Source organism: Cervus canadensis, chromosome 28 (genome assembly GCF_019320065.1).
Source record: "Cervus canadensis isolate Bull #8, Minnesota chromosome 28, ASM1932006v1, whole genome shotgun sequence".
In the NCBI taxonomy this organism is placed as follows: Eukaryota; Metazoa; Chordata; class Mammalia; order Artiodactyla; family Cervidae; genus Cervus; species Cervus canadensis.
In genome coordinates, this window is record NC_057413.1 from 10,195,156 (window position 1) to 10,222,755 (window position 27,600).

Genomic DNA, 27,600 nt, shown 5'->3' on the forward strand with positions numbered 1-27,600 from the left:
GATTGTCAGTGTTGGTGAGTTGTATGTTGATGTGTGCTTTTGAGTTACTAGTAATGTAGGGAAAAATGTATCTGAAATGGAAAATGCTTATAATTTCTCATACATGAGGTAACAATTCATGACATCCAAATGCTTCATTTTATAATAATTACAAATGTGTTTAAGAGTGGTGAAGAAAGCTGTTCATTGCAGCTTTATTAGCTTGAAAACCTAATGCCACAAATTCTGCTTTTGCCTCGATGATATTCAACAAGGTATGTGTATGTGCTTTATTTAGGGTGATTCAGAGCTGGTCCCTGTTTCTGTACTCTCTATATTTTTAAAATTTTGTTAGCTTCATTCATTTTTTAGTGATTCACTTTTTAAATTCAAGTAGAATATCTTATATGACTGAAATGTGGCTTCCTGCTCATTGCCCAGGATGGGGACAATTTTAATGCAAAGAATAAGAGAACATCAAATAGTAATATACACATTGTGATCACAGGATTTCTGGTGGTTAATTTTCAAAATTGGTGACAGTTGTGAACCACAAAGAATTTTCAATAAATTTCCTCTTACTCACACTTGGCAGAATTAGAATAAAAAGGTTAATTCTAATTTATAAATGAAAATTTATAGGAATCTGGGGCTGATTTTTGACAGCCTTGTAGCATTTGACTGGTTCCTTCACTTCCCTGCCTACATTTGCTTTCTGGTAGAAAGTGTGATGCTGTCCTGAGGCATACACGTGTCCTTATATAGGGCAGCACTTCTCAAACCTGCGTGGGAATCGCCTGGGGACCTTGTTTGCCATCCCTGTGATGGTTTGGGGCCTGAGAATGCTCCAGGCGGCTCCCAGACTGTCCTGAGCAGGGGGCGTGGGGAGGGGCTGGGTCTGAGGCCCAGCAGCTGCTGGCTTTGGCTCTTTATTTATCCTTAGGGCTTGACTGTTCTCAAGTTCAGCCCTTTTGCTTGCTTTATTAATTTATTGGAAGGACCCATTTAAAATGTTTGTCGCCCTCTTTGCCCAGTCAAATAAGATCTATTGAGAGAAAGTTACCCCCTAAATAATTGTGACTAAAATCTTTAGTATTATTTTAGTACTAGCCTCAACATCCTGCCCCCAAGAAAGTCCCCAATCCCGTCACCATTAAACAAGGTAATCTCATTGGACGGGCACTTATTGAAGGGAATAGATGTTTCTGACTTTGGACACTGCTGTTTCAGGTGCAGACACTGCTATGTGTTGTTCATGTTAGGCGCCTTCTTTTTGATTTACCTGGGGTGAATCCCAACTGTATGTTTAGTGATAGGTAACCTTGAACCTGGCACTGAACCCCCAGTGTATAGTTTTTTGTTCGGAGCACTGGGTCTGAATCCCAGCTGTGCCTCTTATGTCAGGCTGGGTGACTTCTAGCAAGTTGCCTAAGTTCTCTGTGTCTCAGTTTCTTCAGATGAGGTGATCATAGTACCTCCCCAACGGGGCTGCTGTGGAGGCAGTCAGTGTCAAGTGCTTATAACCATTGCTAGGTAAGCAGGAGGCAGTGCCTACTCCCGTGGGTAACCAGCCAGCCTGGCTCTTACTTCATGTCTGGCACTTGCCCTCCATGCCTCCTTTTTCCCACCTCCTGAAGTTGTTGGTGGAGGGTAGACATGGTTTGTGATCCTCACTAGAGTTTGAGGGAGATGAGCCTGTACTTCTTGGTAGCCTTCCGGAGAGCTGACCATTCACTCATTATTTAAAGGAATGACATGAAGCTGGAGGATTCCCAGTCTGCTATAGCCTTTCCCAGGCCGGCAGGTTGCAGACCCTGGAAGAAGCCAGCTGGTAGGGGTACAGCCCTCTCTGCAGCAGCCAGACCATCATCAAATGGCCCTTTACAGAGATGCCCATTCCTGGATGCTTTACTCTTGACCTTTGTTCCCTGGCCTTGCCCCCTCTAACTCTTTAATCTTCTCTTAAAAAAATCAATCAGCGGATATTTTATTGAATGTTTTCCTTGTCGGTCCACAGGCTTCTCCATGGATTCCTGCTCTTACCCATATAAGGATAAAGGGTCCTTATCCTCCATGGTGGCCCTGGACAGTTTCTTGAGTGTCTGTGTTCCTAGATTACGGACGGCGGCCGAGCAGGCTTAGCGGTCTCCTTGAGTTGTGTGTGTACAGAGCACGTGCTGGTGGCGACAGCCTGGTTCCAGGTGTTCCTGGTGCAGTGGAGAGCGTGGGCCAGCAGTTTTTATGTTGTATTTCATCCCCTCAATTGGCTCTTTTCTCTTAGCCAAAGGCTTTTTCAGACCACTTTGGCAGGAACGTCAGAAATCTGTCCTGGGGTCATTGCAGCCTCTTGGGTGCCCCTTGGGAGTGAGCAGAAGCCTGGGGGTTAGTGGTCCAGGGTTTCTTGCCCATAATTTCCACCTGGAAAATAAGCCCGTCTAGGGATGAGGCCTTCTGTCTTTGGAACAGTAGCCATACTGCTAGCATATTGCTTATAATAGTTTTGAGGAACTACTTAAAAACTGTTTACTTAGGTTGGCTAGTCCTCTTGAACACACCCCCCTCTGTGAGGTCACTGCGATGGGGCTTCCTCTCATGGTTGAATCTGGGTGCGTTCCTGCAGATTCCACCTCAGGGGCCTGGCTGGGGAAGCGGGTTCAACCCTGGAGCTGGAGAGGCCTCATGGTGCCTCGGGTAGTTTCTCCGTTTCACCGCGTTCCAGCCCCTTCTTATCACCTCCGTCTTTCCCTGCAGCGTGGCTCAGCTTAAGAGTTAAGGCTGGTTTCCTTCTCTGGCGGTGTTTCCATCTTGGGTGGAGGTTAGGTTGAGGCCGGGATGGGGGGGGTTGAGTAAAGCAGCTTATTTCCCCCTGGACCATGACCTCGCTGTTGGCTAACAGGCCAGAAGCAGATGTCCTTGTTGACTGAGAGTAAATAGTTCAAGGGGGTCTCGTGGGTTCCTGGCCTTGGTTTTCTCGCTGATCGCTTTGGATTATTCCTTCAGTACCTAACATTCTGTCTGTAAGAGAGGTGCTTACATTTCAGGTGGAGTCTCGGGAGTTACTTGGGCAGGGTGTGAATGTTTACAAAGAGGCCTCACCGTCTCTCTCGGGTATTGTGCTGCACATAGGATATACATATATACACATACACGGCAGTTTGAACATTTTCAGGTTAAGAATTTCCTCGTGTTCACCAGTCTGTTGGCAACATTTTTTAAAATGCGAAGAACTCAGTTTACATTTCTCGAGGCCCACTTGTGGGACCAAATAGATTTCTTTTCTAAATGTCAGAGTTTTCAAAGCTGTAGCAGTTAGCAGCAGTTTCTCAAGGCATTCAGTGTTCAGAGTTTCTGCTGGCAACTAACTTCAGTTTTCGCACTTGGAGATTCACAAGTGGAGACTCTCTGGGTGCTCTGCAGTCAGGCGGTTGTGTTTGGTGTGTACTTGTATGCTGTGTCCTGAGGGTTTTCTGAGTTGATGTGCTCAACTCCAGCAGCAGCAACCACAAAATTAAATTACCAGTGAGGCAGGGACTTCCCTGGTGGTTCAGTGGCTAAGATTCCAAGCTCTGAATGCAGGGGACCGGAGGTTCGATGCCTGGTCAGGGAACTAGATCCTGCAGGTCGTGACTAAGACCCAGTACACCCAAATAAATAAATAAATAAAAACAAATAAATATTTAAAAAAAAATGAGGCAGGAGCTGTTGGGTTGGCAATTTTACCTTAAGGATCATTCCATTTAATCCAGATTCTGAGAAACTGAACAGAATGCTACCTTCTTTAAACTAGTTTTCAAATGCTTTTTAAAGAAACTTTGAACTTTCAAGTTGAAGTACCTAGATCAAGAAACAGAATCTTATCAGCCCCTCCCAAGAAAAGTTACCCGTAGTTCAGTTTTGAATTGTTTGGACTTTTAAACAGACCTGGGCCGAGAAAGACCTTTCACAAGGGGACAGACAGACAGCGCGACGGCGTAAAGGAATATAGAAGCAAAAGCTCGAGGGACAAAGAGGGACGGAGAACAGGATGAAAATGGGGAAGGTGGACACCATCCTTTCTCCTTTGGCTTTGAATTTTAAATGTCTGTTTTCTTTGTTCTGTTTCTAGTTGATTGCAGTTAACTTTTACATTCAAACTTTAAAATTCCTTGAAGCTCTGCTTGGATGAAGGGGTTGTGGTTTCTACAAAACACTTGTGTCTCACCCACCAGGAAATTGGACCTGTCCATTCTGGAATTTCACTGTGTAGCATTTATTTGAGGCTGGAGGTTGCTCTGGGTGTTTCTCCTTCTCTGACAATGGCCTGCTCTGAATCCAGAACGCTTTTGTTTATGGGGGAGGGGGGTAGATTTTGTGTATTTCTGTACATTAGCTCCTCTCTTGCTTTGATTCTGTGATTAGTTGACTTTCAGACTTAGCACTAGCATGGCCAATGAGAAATACATCCATTGCCCAGATATCCTAGGAGAACAGAGCCTGGTTTTAGTTAATATGCACAGTTCATTATAGTGCATAACTCATAAGGTCCAAGAAATCCAGACTCCCAGCCATTGTGGTTTAAAACTTGATTATTTTCTCTGGAGCCAGCAGAGTGACCGCTGAAGCCAGCCCTCGCCACCCTGTAGGCCCTGTCATAGTTTTTCTCACTCAGAGCAGTTTCCGCCCAGTGTCCCTGCCCCAGTGTGTTGTGACAGTGCTTCCTCCTTGAGGTTTTTCCAGTCTTTTGAATTGGCACAGGGAAGTGGTTTTGTGTTCTGTTTTTTCCCCCATAATGTCCCTTGGCCGTTTCCAGTCATTTCCCTGAAATCTTAGTGAGTCTTGTTGAACTCTTTTGTGTTGATTTGGGAACCCAACCACCATTTGAAACACCCCTGTTATGATGAAATGCATCCTGAGTTTTAAACAGTCAGTTATAAATGAACTATCAGAAGGTGGACTGCTTGTGTTTTTCAAGTCACCTCTTCACCAGCCTTTTTGTTTCCTTGAGGGTCCTGCATTATTCTCATGGGTTTTGTCCCTCTCTCTAAGTACACGTGGAAATGACACTGATGGCGTGAAGAAGCGCCTGACAGTCAAATGGCACTTCCTGTGTGCTGGGCACTCGTCTCAGCGTTTTACATGTGTTAACCCGTATGATTCTTGTAGCATCTGTGTCAGAATTGTGCTGTTAACTCCGTGATAGGAATGTGGAAACAGAAGTCAGAAGGGGCCAAAGTCACAGACTCGAGCCTTTTTTATTGTCACCCAAAACTTGATGCTGACACTCAGCTTGTCATTTCACTCATCCCCTTGCCTTTCTAAAGAAACTCTTGTTTAAATAGAAACACAGCGTTATTTTCTTCCTTCCTTGACTTTCCTTTAAAAGAAAAAAAGGTATCTTTTAGAAACTTACTTCATTTACATATGAACGTTGGTAAAAATTGAGGAAGAGATAATCCTGTCCCCCTGTGGTTAAATAGTGACAGTTGATCTGTTGAATACCTTCCTTCTGTAGAAAACAGAGATGAGGCAGTTATAGCAAATGTTATCATTAGAGTCACTTGCTCTTATCACATGGATTACAGTGAGGGCCCTAAGCTGTGAGGCTAAGCGAGACCCTCACCACTTCACGAAGACATAAAACATGTCACTGCTGTCGTCAGGGACTGAACCCATCATTTGGTCGACCAGGACTTTTTTGCTTATTGGGGAAATTGATTCTCTCAGGAGCATTTTGTGTGCAGTCAGTATGCGGTGTTCTCTGATAGTTGTTAGGGCGACACAGGAAAAGTTTCGTCGTGGCTTTTCTCCCGTCTCACTTGAAGAGGGCTGTGAGGAGCCCTCCGAGGGTTGACACAGTAGTAGTTGAACACGAGTGACCTTTTTGGTTGGCTGCCTTTCCTGTGACGCTGACCCAGTCTTTCCCCTGCCAGGAGCCCTGCCTGCCTCAGCCTCAACACTTAAAGCCACTGCAGGGTTGTGTTGGATAGCTCTTCAGAGTCCATGCTCTTTCCATCTCTTTCTCAGGTTGCCTTCTTATCCTCAGAAGGCGCTAAATAAACATGATTTCCATCTAACAGACTTAGTGTTCATCTTCTTTGGGCTAAACAACCTGTGTTTCCGCTGCCAGTCAAATGCTCCTTCTTCTGATTGTGGTGATCCTGTCTGTATCCTTCCAAAATCGATACCCTGCATTTTCAGCCTTCTGTGTGTACTAGAACTCAGGCAGTATTTTGCATACGTTTTGACTCAGCCTCTCTGCTTCTAGGAATTTATTTAGGCTTGGCCACAGGGCTGTGTATCAACTGTATGTCACTGTGTATCACAGTGAAAAATTGTAACCAGTGGGGGATTGGTTAAATTAATGAACATTTGTTCTATGTGATCATTAAAATGCTCTGGTAGCAAGAATATTTAATGACATAATGTAGTAAGTGAAAAAAGCAAGTGACAAAGTAGTGTGTAGAGTTTAATCTTTTGTGGTTATAATAATTCAAATAAAGAGTGTATTTGTTTAGGAAAAGTACTGTAGGAGGAAACACAACTACACACACACCAAAACCAACAATATTTTGTCTGAGTGATCAAAATAAGTTTAATTTTTGTTTGTTTATCTGAGGAATATTTATTGATCTACCATCTGCCAGGCAGTCAGTAGTGAACAGTGGCTGTGATGTTATTCTAGAGGGAGGGGACAAGTGCTTTGATAGACAAGGTGTCCAGCATGCTGTGGGCACACTTTGTAAGGACAGCGTAGACTTCCTGGATGTTACAGTGTAGACACTTGGAAGATAGGAATTTAGCTGATGAAGATGGGAGTGAGAGAGCAGTGTCTTCAAGAGTGAAATGGAAGGTCTCAATGTGAAAAATCATGCAGGAGTTTGGGAAGAGGGAGCAATGCTCAAGATAAGGCAGTTTTGTATTTTTTCCAAGAAATATGCATTGCAGTGTGATTTTTAGAAAATGGCATCTAAAATCTTGGGGAAACAGTCGCCGTGTCTTCTTAAGAGAAGTCGCTTATCCAGCTGTGGATTGAGACAAGGGAGGGTTTCCACAGATGGACTGGTGGGGCTGGGCTGGGCGTCTCTGGTGAAATGGATGAATACCAGATAGTTAATTTAATTTCTAAAAGTGCTGCTTAAATGCCTTTGCCCCCTACTACTGGTTAGAGCAAAACGAGCATGTGATTTATGTAAAAATACATGAATATGAGTTTTTATCATAACCCTGCAGAATAGTGTAAAAGCAATGCTTCCTTCTGTAGCCACTTTACTGATTTTGTTACTTTTATTCTGTATTCTTTACAAACGACTAGTCACAGTGGAAAATACTGTCTGCTGAACTTACCATTTACAGATAGCATTAATAAGTGCACCCCCTCATCCCCCCATCTTACCCCAACCAAAACTGAAATGGTGATTTACATAGCAAAATGCAAGGTGAGTGGAACAGAGTGGTTCAGAGCTCTGAACTCTGGTGAAGGGGTTCTCAGGACGGCGTGAGCCATGCTGCTTGCGCTCTCTGCATTTTTTGCCAGGTGGTTCTGGAGAGCTGGGGATGGAAATGGGCCTGAGTCTCCTGACTGATCCTTCCTAGGAGGTGGGATTTAGCCTCAAACACCCAGGACCCTCTGACCAGATTTAGACCACAATTATTGTCTTAAAAATAGCTCTTGGACATGATGCCTGCCAGGATGACTTGTAAATCATTTTGTGCCAGAAACTGAGCTGACTTTGGTTTGTGGGCTGCTGGGAACGGGTTCTGATGCTCTGTGTCTCCGCGGGGCTGCCTGCCCCGAGTCCCCTTGTGAGACTCCTTGTGGAGTTCTTGACATGGGAGTGCCAGGGCTGGGCTCCTGTGGGATGCCGAGGTTTGCCACAGCACTTTCTGGAACTCTGGTGGAGTAATTTCTCTCAGACCTTTCCCCGTGGAGCATGGACTGGGGCAGGGGTTCATATCCCCCCACCCCCAGTTGGATGGCCTCCCCCAGGAAGGAGGGTGCTGGTCTCCCGTTTCCTGCCCACCTTGTGGGGAGCCTCCCTCAGTTTGAAACCTCGCTGGGTTTGAAAAAGGATGAAAACGTCCGAGCGAATCTTTTTCTCAGCACAGGTCAGTATTGGATTTGCTTTTCTGCCCAGCATAGAAGCAAATCCCTTAACACAAACCACAAATCATATCTGATTCAGCTTGTACAAAGGTGACTTTTTCTCTCTCTCTTTTTTAAAAGATAAAATCTGCTTTTTCTTTAAATATTTCAAGGCCTTAAGGGGAGTTTGTATCATAAATATTTCTTTACTAAGTCACTTTTCACAGCATCAAACTTGGGGGAATTTCCCCACATTTGGACCCAGTCCCTGAATTGTGTCACCCAAGGTGTGGCTTCTGGCATTGACTTGTATTTAACACGGGTGGCTGCTTTCCAGAAAAATCAGTTTAATCCAGTGAGTTGTCACAACTGCACCTCCCCTCTTCTTTTTGAAAACAGTTGTAAATCAATTCAGATGTCTTAAAAAAAAATTTCCCGAAGTTCAGTTTACAACTGCAACCCTTGCAAGCGCACGTTTTGGTAAGTTTTGGTGACTGCACACACCTGGGTGTTGCACGTAACACTTGTGTCCCCTCAGAGAGGTCCTACTGACAGATCCCCCCACCAGGTCTGGGCCAGCACTGCCCTGATTTCCAGCAGTGTTGTAAAGGTTCATGTGCATGGAAGCAATCCTGTGTCTAGGTCTCTTCGTTGGAATGCTTTTGAGGTTCATACGTGCTGTTTGTACCAATAAGTTCTACCCTTTTATGGCTGAATAGTCTTTTTCTCGTTTTGGTTTTCTTTTTCTTTCTGTTTTTCTTTATCTCGTCTTTCCTTCTCAGAGGGTCTGGCGGTTCCATTATTGTTTGGAGAGCCCATTTCTTAACTGGGCATTAAGACAAGCGTCAGCACTCACACAGACACTGAGGAAGCTAGGTACTGGGGAGCTGATCCAGCCAGATTCCACACTCACCCCTCCAGTAGGGGAAGAAACAAGCAGACAATTCAGCAGACCCACACCTTGTTCCTTGGCGTCAGAGCTGAGAGGAAGCACTGGACTTCCCACTCTTCCCTTCAGTGTCTTTCCCTTAAAACAGGCTGCAGCCTCCAGTTGCACAAAATACAGACACTTTTGTTTGTGTTACGTGTTTTGAACCTTCATTTGGGGGAAAGATAATTCAGTGCTGAATATCACAGAGCTCAGCTTGGGCAGCTGTCTCCTTCCTTGGTAACCTCTTTACATTGCTTCTTTTTTGTTTTTGGCCGCACCTGTGGGATCTTAGTTCCCCAACTGGGGATCGAACCCATGCCCCCTGCATTGGGAGCATGGAGTCCTAACCACTGGACCACCAGGGAAGTGCTCTGCCTTCCTTCTTTGGGTCAGAGTGGGAAAGTGGGCTAGAGCGACTCCAGGTAGGGAGGAATCATGGAGACTGAGGTGTAGGAGACTGTCTCCTGATCTCTGCTGACCTAGGTTTCATCAATGGGGAAGTCCCATCCTCCCATCGGAGTGGATCTGTGTGCCTGGTTTGGTGTACAGTGTAACTTCTCTCTTTTCCTGTATGAAGAAAGTGCTGTGTTTAGAGCAGGTGTCCTGCCTGGGGTGTGGGGCAGGGTTGGGAATCCGGGAGTGTGCCAGCTCCACCTCGGCCCAGAGGCTCTGTGTCAATCCTGGGAACAGGGGCACAGTTCTCACAGAGCTGGCCTTTGGGCCTCTTCACTGTGGCCTCACATTTTCAAGAGAGCCAGCTTTCCCGAGAAACCTGCCGTCCCCACCGAAGTGGCACCAGGGTGCTGCTCAAGTCAGAGTGGCAGGTCCTCGGTGCTTCGGCAGGAGGCGGCGTGTCCGGGGCGGTGCTGACCGGCAGCGTCTGTTTAGTGTGTGGGGTGCTGCACGGCCTCGCAGAAGTGCTGTGTCTTCTCCGTGGCACTGGTCTTTTGACTTGCAAATCTGGGGGTGGGGTGGAGTAAGTGGACTGAAAGTAAGTGGACTTGGTGGGAGCATTCCCTGCTGATTCAGAGAAACTTCACTGCATTTCAAGAGCCTGTCGTTAGAAGTTCATTCCTTCCCACCTGGGATTTTTCAAATCTGTACCTGCAGTGCATTTGTCACCTAAGCCTTTCCCCTGACGGCAGCTGAGCCTGACAGGTGTGGGGCAGGCAATTACCTTTGTCTTTCTCTCCCCAGACAGCCTTAGGCCCGCTGCTCCCCGAGCCCCCAGGGAGGTGGCCCTCTTCATTACTTGTTTTGGGGAAATAATACTGTGTTTGGGTCCAAGGTATAGCCAACAGAGGTGACTAATTCTGGACAGCAGCTATTCAGGTGATGGGGTTCACAGGCAAGGACAGCTGTGGGGCCTCCTGAGCTCAAGGCCTGGTTGAAGGTCACAGGACCGCGAGTGTGCTGGCTGGGCTGGAACCTGGGGCCTGCGGTCCCGGGCTGGCCCGCGCTGTGCCCGCCTCACTGTGCGGCTCTGCGGCCAGCTGTTGTTTCTAGCATGTACCACGAGCTCAGACACTACCCTTGTGACTGCCTTGCTCGTTTAGAGTATGAACTCCATGAGAGCAGGAAGCTCTTTATTCTTGCTCACAGATCCTCCTCAGGCACCTAAAGCGGTGCTTCTTAAGTATTTGTTGAAGGAGCAAAGGAGTAAATAGTACTTGGAACTTTGTTCCCTTTGTGACTTCTGGTGTAAGGTTTCCCGTGTGCTTGCTCGCTTCAGTCGTGTCTGACTCCATGGACTGCGGCCCGCCAGTCTCCTCTGTCCCTGGGATTCTCCAGGCAGGAATCCTGGAGTGCGTCGCCATGCCCTCCTAGGCAGGGCTTTAGTTGGCTCTCGTGTGTTGAGCTTATAGACCCCGGAAAGGCGGTGGAGGCCTCTTGGATTAGGGAGGAAAGAGGAAGCTTGAATTCACAGAATGGCAGAGGGGAACGCACAGATGTCAGAGGAAAAGTTGGGGGACTGTGAAACAAATGGGCGGAAAGGATTTGTCAACTGTTCCTCTTGGTTTCTGGAGCGTGTTGGTAAAGCAGAACATCTGCACAGCCGGCCCGCTTTGTTTAGTCCTGGCTGCCCCCGCCAAAGCCTTTCACAGGAAACACGAGTGGCATGCTTGTCCAGAAACCGTCACTGTACTGTCCTAGGTAGATTCTGTCAGAAAGAAGAGCTTAGACTTGTTTTTGTTACAGTCCTTGCTTCCTTAAGACGCCAGCTAGTGGACAGTCTGGAGGACTACAGAGGGTCAGGAATGGCGGGCTGGTCCCTTAGAATTTTTGTTTGATTCATTCCATTGTGGGTGGCTTAGCAAAGCTGATGCCTTACTGTCCTCCCCCTGCTGCCTGACAGCAGCTGGCTTCCCAGGGTAATGAGAGGGACTGTGTGTAGTTGCATCTTAAAGCAACTTGGATCTTAGTAGGGGAGGCATAGCAGAGTCAGCACACCCTAGAGTGTGGTGTGGAATCCAGAGTTTGGCCCACAGCGCTTGCAGCTGGAATACCTTCACACTTAGGATGGGGTTCGTCCAAGACAGATAAAGTGGCTTCCGCTGCTCCAGCGCCCCTGTGAGTCGTGCTAGTCCTGAGTCTTTGAAGAAACGAGTGGAGTTTGTGCCCAGTTCCTTCACGTCTTTATTCAGTTGAGTTCTGAGTCCAGTACTGTAACTGGAAGTGGGAAAAGCAAGTCCTTATGGGGGTGTGTGCCAGCTGGGCCTGGTATCCTGTCCCTACACCAGCACCTGCTGGGTACTGACTTGGAATCGGATTTCTTATGGCTCCCAAATCTATGAAAGAAGAAAGTGATGCTTTAAAAATGAATCTTCTCTTTAGATTGATTTCCTAGTGATGGAAGACTTAGTTAGCTAGAGCTGGAGATCATTCCCAAGGGCCCTGCTTTTGTTTGGTTCTTTTCTGTAAATGTTTAGTGTTTTCTCAACTAATACCACAAATACAACTAAAACGGTGACCTCTGCACATTTTGAGTCTAAAAATGGAGCTGCTTGCTTGAGAAGCTCTATGAAATGCACATTCTGTTGTTATTTAGCCAAGGTTCCCAGTTAGGAATCTTTTATAAGAAAGATTGCATCTGTAATAATTTTAAGGTTTGTTGCTGAGGATGGTAGAACTGATGCTTGGTACTGCTTGAAAGCCAAGATATCTTGGACTGTCGTTGGCAGTAATCAGTATCACGGGGAAAGTGAAGAGCCACCTTGATTTCTTTCCCCCTTTTGAGTACTGGAGGACTGTGAACAACACTCCCAGAGAAGCAGCACTTACTTCAGAGTTTGCTGTACCTGTGGGCGAGGTAACAGAGAGGAAGAGGATGCTGAATGAGCTGTGCCTGGGGCCTTTCCCTCTAGACCAGCACCTCAGGTGAATTTTGGGGTGAACCCAGAGGCCCCAGTAGTGTCACTGCTCTTACGTGAGGCACTTGAAGTCCGTGAGACTCCTTGTTGGAGACGTGGAAAATGAATTTCCCTCATTGCAAATTGTCTATCTATCTTATCTTTTGGAATGTCATCATCAGTCTCTTTAAAAGAGCCCAGCTCTTGTTCAGTTTTGAACAAACCTTTGAAGCTGTGTGATCAGTTATAAGCCTTGAGTTCAAATCTCAGCTCTGCCTCTAGTGGAATGACTGTGGGCAAGTCATTTAGCCTGCCTGCACCTCAGTTTCCTCACTTGTGTTAATAAAAAGAGCTTAGAGTAGCTGGGGGCTTTAGATGAGTGTGTCTGGTCTAGAATGAATCCCTGTGGACACTAAGTGTTAGCAGATGTGATTTTTATACATCCTTTCCCCACCAGTTATTTATAATTAGAAATGGCACGTTGCTCAGCATTCAACTTGTTTCTATCAATTTAGCAATAGAATTTTCAAAATCAGAAATAATTTCTTCCTGTCCCCCTTAAGAAACCCCCTTCAGAAAGGGGGAAAAAACAACTCAGAACCAGTTCAGAAATAAATCAGTCTGTGAAACAATAGCGCATGTCAGTTTTTTTCCCTTTTACTTGAAAATGCAAATCTCTCTTAGGATAATAACAATAGTTTGGCTTCTGAGGTGGTTGTGGTTTGGTGTGACTTGGGGAGTCATTTAAGGGTGATGAATGGATTCATAGTAAAGATATGCTTTAGTTTGAAATCTGAGATATTCAGCAAACACTGCCCTGAAAGTCATTTCCCCCAAAACTCCCCAGGAAATTTTTACCTTTACTTTAGGAAACCTAGGTTTGCCTCTTGATTTTGCCCTGCTTGCAAGATCAGTGTAGTTGAGTTTTTCCGTAGTTAACCACTGGGCCCAGAATTCTACTGGATCGTTTACTCTGAATCCCTGAGCTTTTGGCTTGGCATGTTTCTTTTGGATTTTTGTTTGAATTAATTTCTCTTGTTGATTTGGCTGTGATTGCCTGGGCATCTGTTCGGGACCCCTGTACTCCAGGATAGGTGTGTCCCTGGCAGGGGGTGAGTTACCTTCAAGGACCACACAAAGCTAGGGTGTGCGGGGGTGTCTTGGGGTGGGAAGGCGTTGACCCTTGTCGGGGCGTTCTTTTCAGGACCAGCCCGCTCCCCCAGGACTTGTGTGTCTGGGCCTCTCTCCCCAGCACAAGAGGTGGGTGCGCAGAGGCAGGCAGAAGACTTCTGCCCTCCTGGCTCCGCCGAGGTTCCCTGGCGATCCTGGGCGTGGAGAATGAGAACGATTACTCAGATAGAGCTTGCTCTGCCTTTGTGTGTTAACCAAAAAGGGAAAGCTGGGCCTGAGGACCAGTGGCTGTAGCAGCATTTGGAGAGGGGGAAAAGAGAAGGGAACAGGTTAGACGGAGCTGTCCCCTGGCTCGCTGATCACGTGTCCTTCGACTGTGCATCCTTCTAGATGTCTATTGTAGGGTACCCGGGACCTTTTACATATTCAGCAATAACTTTTTGTTTTTCCTTGTCAACAATAAAAGAAGCTTGCTGTGCGCTGGCTGCACAGTTGCTGGGAAGTAGAGGCCAGTAGTCTTGTACCCTTATTCCCCAGAGCCACCCGCACCCTGCTTTTAACCATAAGGCATCTCAGAGCAGGTCTGATTCCCAGATGTGCCTGTGCCAGGGTTGGCCAGCATCGTTAAGAGAGTATTTTGGGGAGCAGAGACAGTGAGGGATGGGAAAGGTAACAAAAACCTCTTGGGATTCCCGGATTGCTCAGGATGTTATAAACAGTAAGTGCTGCCTTTGATCTTGGAGGGTGGTGTGGGGCAGGCAAGAGAGGGGGTGGTGGTTACTGAGAAGAGAGCTGGAGCCAGACAACCATAATGGCCTGTCCAAAGGCTGCCGTGAGTCCCAGTGGCAAGGAGCTCTGTGCTTGCCACTAATTTCTGTTTTCTTTGCTGTGGTTGGCTTTATTAAAAGGGCATAAGGAAGCAGCCTAGACATTCAGTTCTAGTCAGTTTTCTGAGCTAACAGTGGGGAGAACGAAATCAGGCCTTTGGTGATGTCAGAAAGGATGACGGACTGGCTTTAGGGCTTATTCCCTTTCTTGGGGGAGGAGCGATATATATGAAATGTTATAAATCATCAAAGAGATTCATGAGACAGAAACAGCCTTTTCCTTCTTTGGGAAACCTGGGGTCAACGAGGGGCTGCTGCCTCAAACATGATTTTCAAAGGACACCTCTGACAGTCATTGTATGTAATTTTTTCCTCTGTTCAGTTCCAGACTTTGTTATTATCATGTGTGTGAGTGAGATGGATTTACCTGGCTTCAGTTTATGCAACAAAACTTAGAAATGGGGTCTGTACTGGAGGGTAGCAGGGAAAATAGAACCTGCAGATGGCCCTACAACTTTCTGTGAGGGTAAACCTAGTCAACAGTTGCAAATTAGGTAAATTTAATTCAATAATCAAGCTTATGGCTCTCTTGCCTCGTCTACGTTTTGATTTCAGAGAAGTTCAGCCCCGTGACTCTTGCCTTTTGTGAACTGGAGGTCAGCACTCAGATATTTCAGTCACACCCCAGGTAGGCAGTGTGTCTATGGAAATAGAAGTTGGGGTAATAATTTCAAGTAGGCATAGCTATATTGTTAGAGCCTGGTTAATTTGAGCTCCCCTGATTCTTCCATCCTCACAGTATGTTTTTCAGTATGTTTCAAAACGATTAGAACTTTGTAGCTGTCCCCTTATCAGCATGGTTCACTTATGATCCTGTGCATGTGTGGATATATAAGGAGAAAGATGCTGGAATCTGTGCACAGCTTGGGCTGTGCTTGGGGAGGCTTGTGAAGAGAATGGAAAATGCATTGCTATGTTAATTTCCCCCACAACCCAGTGACTTAATATTTAATCAAGACACAGGTCAAGTCTTGGTTCTGTAGCAGGAGTCCAGGCTAGGCTAACCCTGTTGTGTTTCCACCAGAACTGACTTAGAAAGAAAAAGGAAAACCTTGCTTTTAATTAGACAGCTCATAGGATGTATGGGTGAAAATAGGAAAAATGTAGTTTAAGAACCTCAGTGATTGTACTCTAAATATTAATTTAGAGTGGATTGGTATCTGGGGAGTTGGGCAAGTCTTACTGTGTAAGTAGGTCACAGGTAGAAGGTCGAATGTTGACTGTTCATTATCAGCAGGCTACACAAATGTGATTTGGAGGTTGTTCGGAGCCCTGCTGTACTTTAAACTCATCTGGTATTCATTACAATGCAGTTCCTCAACAGGACGAAACTATAGCTAATGACATAAAATGTTTCCTCCTTATCTAATCAGGAATCTTTCTTGAGCAGCTAGATTAGATGTTATTCAGAATGGATAATATAGGAAATAATTACTCACTGTATTTCACTTGTGGAATTAACTATATGGCCTCTAACTTACATATAGTGCTTATGGAGAGAAAGCCAGTGAAGAGCAGTCTCTGATAATTTTAGTCAATAGCATACAAGAATATGATACTGTTTGTGTTTTTTTAAAAAACGGCATATGAAACATGATATGTGATTTGGAATTACTTTATGGTTTTGGTGCGTTTGCCCATCTTGCTTGTGGAGTTTTATGAAATTGCAGTATGTGAAACTTGGGGAGGAGAGGTGGTGTGTCATAATGAGTAACATTAACTCAAGAAAATGTATATTGGTTGTACAGGGCAGTGTGATGGGAACTGGTTTGCCTGTGGTGAGCACATGGAAAATGCTGGAAACTTTCTTAAAACTAGATTTCATTTGAGTTTGATTTCTGAAACTTGTCAATTACAGAAGACCTGGGCCTATGCCAATTCATACTATATTGAGTTTTAATATCATTGTTATAATCACCCACCTTATTGTAGGGACAAAGGGCAGTGCCATCTTGTACCTCAAGAGAAAGGAAGTCATAAAAATAAGTCTTAATAGTTATTTGTGAGTTGTCTACTCTGTGTGTTAACTGAGGCTGTGCCCACACGAGTGTTCAGAATATTAGCTTCAGAACATATTTCATTCCTCAAAAAATGCACGCTTACCCATGGATTAAGTCACTTCAAATGATGTTTAACAAGGAAAATCAGGTTTGAAAATCTTTTTGGTTGGCTCACAAGACACTTGGATATAGCTTTTTATTACTTCTGCTTTCTCTTCACATTCAAGTATTGGAGGCAATGAAACCAGGCTGTCTGTCCAGAACCAAAGACTGTGAGCAACAGCAGACTTAACTATTTCATAATCTGTCTGCAGAAGACACGTTTCTTCAACATCTTAGGAATAGTTCTTCTCTTTACAGGTTAATTGCTGCATTCTTCTTTGGGTCAATGGCTAAGCAAAGTAACAACAGCCAAAATACTTTCCTTGATGGGAGAAGTTAGTCAATAATAATAAAGCATGAGTTTGAACTCAGATTTTATAATTGGAGCATTCTTGATTATTAAAATTGGTGTCCAGGAGTTGATGGGAAGTGGGAAATCTTCAAGCCTGACTGGTGGAGTGAAAAACGTGTAAGTGTAGTTTGAGACATACCGAGAAGTATATAATATAATGATTGCTCGTGGGACCTGAGTTTTCAAGAAACAGTAAGGACAAGGGGAAGGTATGTGTAGGACCCGTGGTTGTGATCTTCCACTTGTTTACAGACAGGATGCTCAGAGTAAGAGCTGTGCTCGTTACTGTGTGGACTAAGCGAGCATTGCTTCGCAGTGGCCCACCTCAGTGTGCTTCCTGGTGCCCAAGGAGGTCCGGAGAGATGCTGCGGTGTGTGCTGTGAGTAACATCCTTCTCCTGAGTCCTCACGGGCTCAAGTCCCTGTGGCTCAGACAGTAAAGAATCTGTCCGCAGTGCGGGAAACCTGGGATCGATCCCTGGGTTGGGAAGATCACCTAGAGAAGGGAACGGCAACCCACTCCAGTACTCTTGCCTGGGAAATCCCATGGACAGAGGAGCCTGGCGGACTACTGGACGCTGGACACTGGACGCGACTGAGCAACTAACACTCTCACTCTCTTCAGTCCTTGCCTTTTCTACAGAATGGAAGATAAAACAGCACCTACCATGTAAGGATTGTGTTTGAATCACCCAAGAAATGTTTAGATAGCCCCTGGCATATGTTGAAAGTGTTCAAGGACTGTTTCTAAACTGAAACTCTGGGCAGTATTTTCAGCCAGTGGTCAGGGAGCATTTGTATCAAGCCACAGGCTGAACCAAACTTTCTATATGTGTGTTTGCTCAGTCGTGTCCAACTCTGTGCAACCCCATGAACTGTAGCCCACCAGACTCCTCTGTCTGTGAAACTCTCCAGTCAAGAATGCTGGAGTAGGTTTGCCATTTACTTCTCCAGGAGACCTTCCCAACCCAGGATCAAACTGGTGTGTCTTGCATTGGCAGGCGAATTCTTTACCATTGAGCCACCTGGTTATCATTTAGCTGAAAAGATAGCTTTGTCTGAGGTATCTGCAACATTGGGGGTTGGTAGCGGGAGGAGACTTCAGGGTAGAGAGGGACAGATGATTTCTTATTTCCAGATTATGCCCTGAAACAAAACAAAAACTCTCCTCCCCCTGAATTCCAGGATATCAGACATAACCGTAATATAAACATAACAGCATACTCTTAAACCAAAGAGAAGAATTCCAAGCTGTTGTGAATTATCTGGTTCATTTGAGATTGGACTGTGTGATTTGGTCGTGGCAGGCTCGTTCTAGGAAAGCAGTGCAGCTCACTGGGTTACATGCTAAGGTAGTGTGCACCAGGACTGTAGTTTGCTTTTCCCCACCGCATGGTGGTTGTATGTTTCCCAGCAGATTCATTCTTGTTTTTTCCTTTTCTGCTCCCCTGGGCTGTGGTAAGGAACCTCTTAGATCTGAGCAGGCAGTGGGCTTTTGCCTGCTTGTTGGGCAGGCAGGCAGAGCCTTGTTTTCCAGTTGGATTTCTCCTGCCTTCCTTTCTGCATCCATTAGGCGTCCCTGAATTGTGTAGGAGCAGCTATTTCGTGTTCTTTGCCTTTCCTTTCTTACACTCTGACGAATGAGCTGGGGTGTGTGTGCGTGCCTGTATGCACGTGTGCGTGTGAGTGACTCACTGGCTGCAGCACCAGAGAAACCCAGTCCCAGACTCAGCAGCTTTCATAGATCTGGGGCGACTCTCTGCCACCCCCAAAGAGTCCAACCAGGGGGAGGTTTTCCAGCACCTTGCCTTTCTTCCTTTTGTGCCTTTTCCTTGGGATCATGCTTTGTCCTGCTCTCTAAAACTCAGACTTCAGACGTGACCCTGTCCTCTAGCCTCCTGTGAGCAATTGAAACATGTCTGGTCTGTATTGACATGCACCATCGATGTGAAATACACCCTGGATTTCTAAGACTTACTAATATGAAAATAAAGCTAAATCACTTGAGTCTTTATTCAAGAGTTTTACACACAGGATTTCATATAGTCCCATGCCGCTGCTGCTAAGTCACTTCAGTCGTGTCCGATTCTGTGTGACCCCATAGACGGCAGCCCACCAGGCTCCCCCATCCCTGGGATTCTCCAGGCAAGAATACTGGAGTGGGCTGCCATTTCCTTCTCCAATGCATGAGAGTGAGAAGTGAAAGTGAAGTCGCTGAGTCGTGTCTGACTCCTAGCGACCCCATGGACTGAAGCCCCCACCAGGCTCCTCTGTCCTTGGGATTCTCCAGGCAACAGTACTGGAGTGGGGTGCCATTGCCTTCTCCAATATAGTCCCATAAACCCCCCTTCTCCCCCCTACCCCTATGTGGCACCCCCTTTGCCTCCCCACAGGCAACTATTAGTTCTCTAGATCTTAAAAGTCAGTTGATTTTTATGTTGACTACATGTTTAAATGATAATATTTTGGGCATATTTAAGTAAAATATTTTTAAAACCTCACCTGTTTAGCAATATTAACGTGACGATTTGGTAACTTAAAATTATTGTGTGGCTCATGTTTTATTTCTGTATAAACAGCACTGGTCTATTGTGTACAAGATTCTTGGGCCCTGAGTAAAGTGGAACATGTATTGAGGTACAATTAGCTTGCAGTAAAATTCATCTATATTAAGAATTCAGTTCTGCAAAGTTTGATAAATGCACTGAGTCAGGTAACTCATCACAGCAGGTGCCCCCCTCTCTAAACATTGAGTTCTTTTCTGGATTTTTTGTAGTTTTTCTGGAATGTCTCATGCGGAATCACACAGCATATAGCCTTTGAGTCTAGATAGTATCTTCACGTATTGGAGATTTCGTCCTTGTTGTTCATACTAGAAGTTCATTTCTGTTTTTTTGCTGATTGGTATTCTGTTGTTGATTATACCACAGTTTGTTCATCAGTTCATGGACATTTGGTTGTTTACAGTATTTGATCATTGTGAATGGAACTGAGACACAAAGCACATGTTTTTGTGAGGTTATAGTGTTTATTGCTAGGTGTTTATTGCTAGTGTATGTTTAACTTTATAAGAAAATGCCAATCTTTTCCAGAGTGACTGTATTCTTTTTGTATTCCACAAGCAGTGTATGAGGGTTCAGTTTTTGCCCTGGAGGGTTCATTTGTATTTGGTCTTGTCAGCTTTTCAGTTCTAGCCATTTTAATAGATAGGTAGTAGAATTTCACCATGGTTTTAATTTGCATTTCCCTAGTAACTAATAGATGTTCAGCATCTTTTCATGTGTGTGTTTAACCATTTGAAATTGGGTTGTTTTCTTATTAATCAGGTATTGAGAATTCTAAAAAATATGTTGTGGATATGGATCTATTATTAAGTATGTTTTGTACCTGCATTTATTCTGTATGAGTTTGCTTTTGGCTGCTGTAACAAAGTGCCACAGACTGAGTGGCTTAAATAATAAAAATTTTCTCACAATTATGGAGACCAGGAATCTGAGATCAGGCTTCTTTCTCCTGAGGCCTTCCTCCTTGGCTTCTGGTTGCTTTCTCCCTGTATTTTCACATGCTTGTCCCTCTGCACAAGTCCAGACTTCGTCTTTTTATAGGTGCACCAGTCATGATGGAGCAAGCCCCACCCTAATGACCTTGTAACTCAGTCGCCTCTTTAAACTCTGTCTCCAAATGCAGTCACATTCAGAGGTACTTCGGGTTAGGATAATTGAAGTTTAGGGAGGGATCACAACTCGTGGCTTGACATTTTTTAACATTCATTGTCATCAGTAGAAGAGAACCACTATTATTTCAGCGAAGTTCAACTTACCTTGATCAATTCTTTTTGTATCCTAAGAAATCTCATGGCCAGGATCATCTCCTGTGTTTCTTCTAGGAGTTCAATAATATTTTTTACATTTGAACTCTGACCACTTTGGAAGTTTTGTTTGGTGCAAAGTGTGTGTCAAAGGTGATTTTTTTTTTTTAATGAGTCTCCTTTTATTTTGATTTAAAACTCCAAGCCCTTTGGCAAACTAATCCATGCCCTTGTCCAGCATTTCAACAACACAGAAGGAAATAAAGTTATAAATTCTCCACCTTGTCCAACCTCTTTCTAGAGGAAGTACCTTCACACTTTTTCTGTTTGTATGGGTGTATAATTTCATCTTCCTCCTCCTATAGTTTTGAAACTTGCTTTTTTCACTTAATCACAGAAGACCTCTGAGTCTGTTGGGTTACTTTCCCAAAGGTTGAGAGGGAAGGAGAGAAGGAAAGGAGCTTATGTGTCATGGAGACCTCACATATAGGGCATGGCTCAACTTTCATCTTTTTTTCAATAGCTTAACCTAACCGCGTCCCGTCCCATTCCCCGCCCCATTAACTGCCGGGCTTCCCATTTTCAGGCCTTGAACATCCTCATGGATCTATCTGTGTAAATCTATCTTGTGTCTTTCAAGTAAATGGCTCCATAGGGTAGATGCTTCCAGGGGAGTTGTGGGGGTGCCTGCCTCCATCGCCAGTCTCCTCTGGGTTCTGTCCCTCTGGTCCCTTCATCCTGTTTCATCCCCTGAGAGGTTGACTTGTTTCCTATTTACTCAACAGCGGCCTCCGCCCCCACTTTGCTTCCTCTTCAAATGCTGTTTTTCTTCCTATCCCTCTTTTATGAAAACTTTAGAACTTGTACCTGAGCTGTTTTTAAACTTTGACTTTAAAAAAGTCAAATATCTGTGCTAAGAAATTTTGAATGACACTCAGTATCCCTGTGCACTAGCATGCAACTCAAAACACGTTTCGTGAAACTTAGCCTCGTGTTCATTACCATGTGTGAATGTATTTGGATCTGTCCAGTTTTCTTCCTGTTTAATTTGAAAGAAAAATGTTTGTCAGGAGACCCCGTGTATTGATTTCTTCTTGGGGATCAACAGTCTAGAAGGCATGTGTCCTGGCTGTTCACCGCTTGTGTTGGATTTGTGTGTGTAAAGGTTTAAGTCTCTTTCTCCCAGTCCCTGCTGTACAGAGGCCCCTCCTCCTGACAGTGCTGTTTGCGGGAGGGGGTTTAGCGGGACACAGTGTCCTTTCCGGACAACTTTATGCCTCTTTTCACTTGACAGGAATAGAGGGTCTTTGCTGTGCCTGGTTGCAAAGGGAAGCTCTGCCTTTTGTCACCGTCTTTTCTCTCCATCTCAGGGGTTCTCAGAGTCCCTTCCTGGGGAAATCTGCAAGGTGAAAAGTATTATTGGAGTAACACCATGGCATTGCGTTCCTTTTTCACTCTTGTTTCTCTCAGATGGGCAGGGGGGCTTCCCGGATACTACATGAGGTGAGATGAGGCAGCGAATTGAATTCTTTTATGAGAATCCGGGTGACTTCTGTTACGTCAGACATTAAGGAGACTTGCTGAAGTGCAAAACAGTGCCACATTTTTCAGTAAAATTTTTTTATTTTGGAAAATATAACTTTTATAGGAATGTTATTTATGTTAATGTGTAGCAGTTTACGTTCTAGGTGAATTAATGTATATTCAAATTTTTTTTTCAGTTTTGAGTATCAATTTCTAAATATCTGTTCCATGTGGAAAACAGCTCTCTGGGTCCTCAATTTTTCAGAGATCCAGGAGATCCTGAAATCTAGCAGTGTGAGAATTTGGTTGCTCTACAGTCTGTGTGGTTGAAAACCTTTTTTTCTAGAGGAGCCAGCACCTTCCCTTCTTTAAAGAACATTTGATTATAGGAAATTGCCAACCTCTGCAAGAGTAGTGAAAATCATCTCATGCACTAGCACACAGGCATCTCCTGGCTCCAGCAGTACCCACTGTGTAGTCAGTGGTGTTCCATTTATAGTGTCTACTTCCACCCCTTGGGTTGTAGTAAAAGCACATTTCAAACATCATTCATTGTGTAAACATTCCATTATTAAACCTAAAAGATGAAGATTTTGTTTACAGAAGACATACCCAGCATACCGATCATAGAAATAAGAGGTTTTAATGTGAAATATAACTCGTCAGTGTTCAAGTTTCCTCTACGATCTCTCCTTTTTTTTTTTTTGAAAGGTTGGTTTAAAGTAAAGTCTGTGCACTGAGATTGCTTGATAAAACTTCATTATAAATAATCTAATACTCCTGCTGCCACCTCTGTAATTTGTTGAGGGATGGGGTCCTCTGTCCTCAGGCCACAGCTGGTGGGTGGGTGTGTGTGTGGCCTCGTCTGCCAGTAGCCTTTGGGGGGGTCTGCTGGGGTGGATGGGGATCTGCTTCGAGGAGAGACCCAGCCTTGGGTTCACTTCCCATCGCCACTTTATCCTCTGTGCATTTTCACATCGCAGTCCCTCAGCTGCACTTTTTTTTCGGGTGGATGGGGGTACATATCTGTGGCATATGTACTGTTCAGTTGGTATCTGGAAACTTCTGCGAGGTCCTTACCTCCCGGGGTCTGTGAATACCGACACGTGGGTGTAGAGTGTGACTGAGCGAGTGGACTGTCTAACCCTGACTGCCCACCTGGAGGGTGGGATCGGACCCTGGGGTCTTAGGTGGTGCAAGTGGGTGTGAGGCTGAGGGCCGTGGCTGCCCCTTTCATCCTGATGCAAGAGACCCTCAGAGCTTGGGAGGCTGCACTGGAAGGAGGGGAGGGCCCAGCACTTGGAGGAGCTTGTAGAAACCGCCCCCGTACGATGGTAAAAATTTGGTTCTAGGGCAGTTTTTAAAAAATATCGGAGTAACGCACCTGGAGATGAACAGGGCCTCACAGTCTTCTCACCTCTACCCTTCGGGAGTCAGTGTCATCTCCCTCGTGAAGCCTCTCTGTCCTCCCGATTAGATGTGTCCTCAGTACTGGGGTTACCTCGTTCTTGTTTCTGTCTCACAAGCCCTTAATTGTTTTCAGAGGAGCCTTTCCCGCTCTCCTGCCCTGGCCCCTGTTGGTCCATCCCGTTAGCGGATTGCTGGTGAATATTTATTTACCACAGGCTTGGCTGCTCAGTAAATGTTGGCGGAAGAAAAGACTCACCCTGAGTGAGAGTTCACACAGGGAAAATTCCAGGAGGTGTAAGGGTCAGCCTCCTGCAGGGAGGGCCTTGCCTCATGATGCGGGCCCCGGTAGGTCCTGACCAAAATGTCCACCAACTGTGCAGTGTTCTGGGCTCATTATTTGGTGTCGTTGGAAGGATTAAATGGTCATATGTGTACAGTGCTTAGAAAAGAGCTAAAATCCACTGAATGCTGACTGTTTTTACAGAGAAAGGAGTCGAAGCATGAGGCTGTTCATCCAAGTTGCCGAGTGAAGTATTAACATCACCCCGAAGCCAGGACTCTGAGAACGCAGCACACAGTCATAACGAGACTGTGGGCCTTGTGACCTCAAAGCACGAAATTCAAATCGTCAAGCCACCCCGTCCCCCCATTTCACACCGACAGCAGCATGGGTTTTATGGAGGGGGTGCTGCTGTGGGACGGTTACCCATCGGGCGTGTAGCGTGTAGAGTGTCCATCACCTCTGTAGCTTGAGAGGCCCTCGCCCAGTGAGGATGGGCTGGGGGCGCACAGGCAGCACAGCCAGCAGGGCAGGTTACCGTAGGCCTCCAAGTGTGATGCCCTCAATCAGAGTGGGGTTCTTGGTAGGCGCTCATCTTTCCCTTGGGACCAGAGAAGTATCTCTGCACCCATTGTAAATCCATTGACTCAAGGAAGCAAGTAGATCAGAAATAGTTTAGGAGCCCAGAAAAACAGACTGTGTAATGGTGCTTGAATTTAATGAGGCAGAAACAAGTGTCCTTTTGATGCATTTGTTTGCATTATTTTGGGATCCCTTAGTCCTGCAGCTCATTTCTTGACGGTCTTCTTACTGTCCCTTAGGATTCTGCTCTGGGATTCTTCTGCTCGGTGGTTGTGGGTGCTCCTCCCAGGGGAGGGGATTTGAAGGGGGTGGGTGTGGGTGGGACCGGGGAGGGATGAGTCTGGAGAAGCCAGCTGCCGCCAGGTCTGCAGGGCAGAGAGGGAGAGTTGACAGCCTGCCTTGCTGTAACAAGGGTTTGGGCACGAGGGAGGTGATGTGTTGAAATGTATTCTTTCGGGTTCCGCCTCTTCCCTCACGGCAGGGTCGCAGTCCACCAGGAAGGTGTGTGTGATGATGTTTCCATCCTCATGTGGTGGTGTGTGTGCGCCTCCCTTTCATGAACGAGAGTCTTCATCTTTAATATGTAGGTTAAAGCACACACACTCTGTCTACCTTGTGAAGGTCAGACAGCTCCATGGAGTGTCCCTTTGTCTTTCGGTTTCCCAGAGTTGTTAGCAAAGTTTCTGAATTTTAAGATGTTTCTTCCTTTCTCTTACCCTCGGAGTACCTTTATTTTTCTTGAGTGTGGCAAATAAAGAACATTGTGTTAGGTTGCAAATGTTTATCTTATTTTTTTGGAAAACATTTTTGTAGAATACTGGTGGAGACTTGTTTCATTTCGTACTCCTGATGATTTGAAGCATTCATGTTGTTATTGATGTGTACATCTCAGTGCAATAGATAGTTAGCAGCATCTTGTCTTTTATACTTCATTTTTCCTGAGGTTTTTTTTTTTCATCTTTTTTTTTTTTTTTTGAGCTTTACTGTAATTAAACTTGGCATTTGTTTAAGGAATAATTTGTGATTTCTTTAGCCATGATCTGGAGAAAATGACATGTCTGTGCTCTGGGAGTGAATTCTGGTTGAGAACCTTTGTCCTTTGCCTCCTTTTTTTTTTTTTTTTTTAATTTCACAAGTCAGACTGTAACTTTAAGAGAAACTGTAGGAACTGTTCCCCAGGTTATTCATAAAATGAGTCTTTGTCTGCTTTTTCATTCACCATCTGGTTGCAAAGCTAAATTGGAATCGTGCTTGTTTTAATTATTTTCTACTTGTGTGGCCAGGAGGTTATTTGGTCTGGCGAGGTTACACTATAAGCTCACGCTCTCATTAATACCACCGCATCCACATCCTGCCCAGCATCAGAATGGTTAAGTTGATCCACTTGTGTGGCCAGCGCTTGATACAACACAGTGGTCACGACTTAAAATTACCGGAGGAAATGTGGTGTCAGTGTGTGGGTTTTCTTTTTTTCTTTCCCTCCCTCCCTCTCTCTTTTTTAAATCTCCAATAATGTTAATTAAGTACATTTTTCTTCCAACAGAAATACGATTATAAATGGCTTAGGTTGGCGGTCTTAGATTAGTGCCTGGTGGTGCTAAAGGGATAGCTTGTGCATCTCAAAAAATTGTATAATAAAGTATTCAAAGCACTTACATTTTGAACACTCCACAGCATGAATAATGGAACTAGGTAGGCAGAAGCTTCTCCATTCAGTCACTATTTTTGATGAATCAGCCAAAAGATTCTAATATTGCAAAGAGGTATTGTTTAATACTAGGAAGGTGACATCAAAAGATCTCTTAAAAACATTAAAATATACTGCACTTTCCTGCTTGGGAAGACTGTACAGTTCAAAGCTTCAGTGTTTTTAGAAGGTGGCTTTATTCAGAAATCTGTGAAATCCTGTTTGTAGGTTATGAAGAGTACATGTTCATTGTCTTGGGAAGTCAGTAGTGGTTCTGTCCTTCCCCCATTTAAAAAGCACGACAAACATGTAGTCTAGTACAGGGAACGGAGAGCAGAAGCTCCTACAAAAGTGATCCAAGTTGTCCATTCGGGGAAGAATTTATCAAACACCCTGTGATTTGGGAATGTACCTGCTAAGGTCACCGGTTACAGATATATGTTCTGCCATCAGAGCCAGAGTCGGGTAAAAATTTGGAAAGACTGGTAAACAGACGTACTGCCAAACTAAAACCCAGTAGCTTTAACTTAAGTCTTACATCAGAGTGTAGAAGGGGGAAGAAGGTGGGAAGGTTAAGATCGGTAGGAAAAAAAAAGCCCTGCCAAGAAGGACGAGAATATTCATGTGAAGTTACTTCACTGATAATTTATTGGTATTTTATGGGAGGGGCCATTTGCCTCATGAGTTTAATTTTTAAAGATACAGCTGAGTAGTAATTGGAACTCAAACTTGTCACATGGTTCTTCTACTAATGAATCAAAATACATGGTGTAATAGTGTCAGTGTAAGAGGCTCACAGTTAAATCTGAATCTTTATTTTTCTTGAATTAAATTGATGGTCTTTTATAGCAGCACCGTGGAGAAACAGTTTTATTATCTGGAAAGAGCAACATGTAAAACCCCTCTTCTGAAGTACCCATAACTTGTAAAGGAATATGTGTGGTAGTGAGCATACCTGACTTGAGCTCCAGGAGAAGAGACCAGAGTGTTAGACACGTGGTGGATGCCTTGATCATCTGTCAGCCTGGTAGGCCTTCTGAGTCTAGAGAAGACTTTGTGAGGGATAAGACCCAGCAGAGTTGAGACACAGAACAATTCTTTGTGTGTATTTGCCCTGAAACACAGACAAATCCAAACTGAGGAAATAAACATGCATTCTTGTATTTTACATTGAGTGCTCAACTTGCAAGCACATTTCCTAAGCTTCTTCCCACTGTCGTCATCATCTTTTTTTTTTTTTTCAAAACAGCTTTGTTGACATATAATCCATGTACCATAAAACATACCCTTTTAAAGTAGAAAATTCTGTGGTTTTTAGTATGTTCAGAGTAATGCAACCATCACCAGTATCTAATTTCAGAACATTTTTGTCACCCCAAAAGATAGACTTCATTCCCATTAGCAATCACAGCCTCTCCCCGACCTCCCCCCAGCCCGGCAGTCACTGCTGTCTCTTCTGCAATGGATAGGACTGTTCTGGACATTTCATCAAAATGGAATTGTACAACACACGGCC

General features: G+C 44.8%; 1 protein-coding gene and 1 non-coding gene across 6 annotated transcripts in view; one reads left to right on the forward strand and one right to left on the reverse strand.

Annotated features, from left to right (window-relative positions):
• Positions 1–27,600, forward strand: part of JARID2 (jumonji and AT-rich interaction domain containing 2) — a 230,987-nt gene that overhangs the window by 43,768 nt on the left and 159,619 nt on the right. The window lies entirely within an intron of this gene.
• On the reverse strand, positions 9,265–9,337 carry TRNAW-CCA. Its single transcript has one exon. It is a non-coding gene; the product is annotated as a tRNA-Trp (tRNA).